We start from the raw sequence: 3,432 nt of genomic DNA on the forward strand, positions 1-3,432 counted from the left end.
ACACAGTGGGCAAGGATGAGGGCTGAGCCTTAGAAGAGGGGGACGAGAGGGAGCAGAAGAGAGCCAGCCCTCCCTTCCCCCTCGCCTCCCGCCCACCAATAGGAAGTCGGCTGCTGGTTTCCATGGTGATGGCGCTGGACTGGTGGGTTGGACCGGCTGGTAGGGTCGGGACTGAAAGAAAGCAGGTTCCTCAGGGATGCCAGCTTCGTGCACCCCATAGCCTCCTCACCCCTGTCCCCACACGCCCTGACACCTCCCAGCGTACAGAAGCAAGGGGGGCTGAAGTCAGCCTTCCCTGCCTGTGTGTGTGTGGCGGGGGTGGGGGTGGGGGGGGTGGGGAGGTGAGGAATGACAGACTCAGGCTGAGAAGGAAAGGCAAGACTAGGAAAGATAGCATTTGAGATGAGACAAAGAGAAATGAGGATGAAAATAGAAGTATAGAAGCAAAAGACAAAAGTAGAAACCAGTTGAGAAAGCCACTTCCGCTTTCTGCCAGCAGACAGTATCTTGGGGGCAACGGGGCGGGGCTATCCGAAGCCATCGGTAAGGACATGCGATCTGTGGACTGGGTTTGCCCCTAATGGTTAGGAACTTCATTTTCTGTCTAGTCAGACTGGGATCGAGACAGGGGACCGCTTTTTGGAACAAGGATAGGGGAACCCCCTCACTCAGGCCTCAGACTGTATGTAAGCTGAAAGGAGTCCCCAGAGACAAGTCCCCTGAGCCTGGACTCAGCCAAGCCAGTGTATGCCAAGGTCAGGGGCCCTCATGTGGCACCCCTGTGGAACAGCAACAGCGTTAAGCCACAACACGCCTGACTGTGGGCTCCACCCTGGTCAGAGCTGAAGGAGCTAGTGGGGGAGGGGGGACTTGAGCAGATGACATCCACACTTCCCTAAATCTACATGCAGGACTCGATGTGATGCATGCCACTGCTTAGATCAGGCACAGATGCACTCCATTGCATGCATATATGGAATGAAATATATATATATATATATATATATATATATATATATATGGATCATGTGTTTGCAAAGCTATTGTTAAGTTTACAAATTACGCCAGCAGCTACTCAGAAGTCAGATCCCAGGATTTTGAAGCCAGCTCAGGTAGGAGAGTTGACCCTTTTTTTGGCCTGTTGTGGGGCTTGAACTCTGGGCTTTGATAACAACCCTGAGCTCTTCAGTTCAAGGCTAGGGCTCTTCCACTTGAGCCACAATACCACTCCCAGCTTTCTGGTGATTAATTGGAGGTCTCAAGGACTTCATCCCCAAATTGGCTTTGAACTGCAATCCTTAGATCTCAGCCGCCTGAACAGCTAGGATTACAGACATGATCCACCAGCTTCCGGCAAGGTACTTGCACTAAAATATTCCTTATGTCAGGTTATGAATACAATGCTTCTCAGTCAATGTCATCCCTTCCTTCCTTTGTACTCCATTGCCGCCCCCCCCAGCCTTCCTTCCCATCTACACCCTCAAGCTCCCATGAAATTTAAAAAGTATTTTAAATTAGCTGGATCCAGATGCAGAACCCAGAGTGCCGACTCCTGGTACCTATTGTGTATATGATGTTTCAAAGTCCTACTAAATGTGTATGGTGCCAGTGTGCTGGTGTCAGTATGAAAACTGTACACGTTTGTACTACTGCATTGTGCCTGGGCGAGCCTATATCCATGTGCCGTGGTGTAGTTTGCCAGCCAGACGCTAACGTCATGTTGCTGGCACACCGGGGCTGTGTAAGTGCACGTATGCCGACGCACGTGTGCTTTATACTTGTGCTCTTGTCAGTGTACAAGATATTACGGGGTACACTGAATGCTTTGCGGTTTTTGCCTAATGCTATGGCAATATTACCAAGAATCCTTAATATTCTCTTAGACTAAAATTTCAGTTTAGGGTCTAGAGAGTAGTGGAGGTTAGGTTCCAGGCCCCTCAAGCTCCTCCCCCAGCAGCCCAGGCCCCAGAATCCTGATCCCATCCTCCTGCAAGGACCACCCCACCCTTTTTTCTCCGTGGGTGAGGAACCTTCCTCTCCTTGCTTGCCTCAGTTGACCACACCAACCACCCAGCAACAGAGTCTCAGACAAAAGAGAATTGGAAGCCATTCTTTATTCGTGTTGGAACCCCCGGTACCTCCTCCACCCCCCCATCTACCCTCCCTTCCCACCAGCCCCATCTGCCTGTTCCATCGGTCCCTCACGCCAAACTCCCCACAACTTGTGGGGCCTCAGTTTCCCCAAGTTTTAAGGGCCACAGGGGCAGCGCTGTGGAGACCTAGAGCTCTGGGCAGGATGGGAGAGGTGCTCACCTGTCTCACAGGTCCAGAGGCAGAAGATGGTGGTGGGTGGCGGCGGCGGCGGCGCGTGGTCTCCGAAGCCCACAGTACACTCATCCATAAAGTAGGAAACACTACACCCTCCAGTGCTGTTAGTAGTGCTTTCTACTTTATGGGTGACTGCACTGTCTGTCTGTCCGAGAGTCATCTTCAGGCCACCCGCTCCTCCTGACACCTGCTTTAAGAGCCCTGTCACCTACCCCATCTCTCCACTAGCCCTTGACCCCCAGAGGGCCCGCCCTAGGCCTTGTGGGCTGTGACTCAGCATGGCGCCAGACTGGCCTGCTGTACCTCCCTCCCCCCCACTTCCTCTTTGTGTCCCCCTTCCCTTCCCCTTAGAGGGCCATCCAACCCCCACTCTCAGGGAAAGGGGTGCACTCAGGTAGGGAGGGGCATAGCTACTCCAGAAGCCTCACCCCATCCTCAGTTGAATCCTGCAGGTCAGGCCACACACTACACTGTGCAGGATCCATGGGAGACATTGGCAGTGCCCCCTCCCCACAAGACCTGGATCCCTCGCCTTCCCATCCACTCAGAGCCCCAGCTCCCTAACACCTGGGCCCCCAGATTCTGGCCAGCTCAAGGTCCAGCTCCCTCGACACCACATGCTGTAAGCAAGAGCCCAAGGGAATCTCAAACAGAAATGGTGGCCATGTTAGACAGACGTGACTTGCTCCTGTTACAAACACTGGTCCCACTTTTCACCCTGTGTCCCACTAAGCCATCTCTACCCGCCCATCCAGCCCTCCTCAGATCCTTAAATACCTCTTTTCTTATCTGGAGATCAGGAGCATGTGACCTTTTATTCCTCTCCACTAGGGTAGAATTTCGTTGTTGTTCCAGTCTGCAGGCTTGAAGTCAGGGCCTGGGCACTATCCTTACACAGTTTTTTTTTCTTTTTTGCTCAAGGCTGGTGGCCTATCGCTTGAGACACAGCTCCATTTCTAGCTTTCCGGTGGTTAGTTTGAGATAAAAGTCTCACAGATCTCCCTACCCAGACTGGTTTTGAACCATGATCCTCCAATCTTAGTCTTCTAAGTAGCAAGGATCATGGGTGTGAGCCACCAGCGTCCAGCTTAACAGAGCACAATT

This window comes from Megascapheus bottae, chromosome 17 (genome assembly GCF_031878675.1).
Source record: "Megascapheus bottae isolate mThoBot1 chromosome 17, mThoBot2.hap1, whole genome shotgun sequence".
NCBI lineage: Eukaryota > Metazoa > Chordata > Mammalia > Rodentia > Geomyidae > Megascapheus > Megascapheus bottae.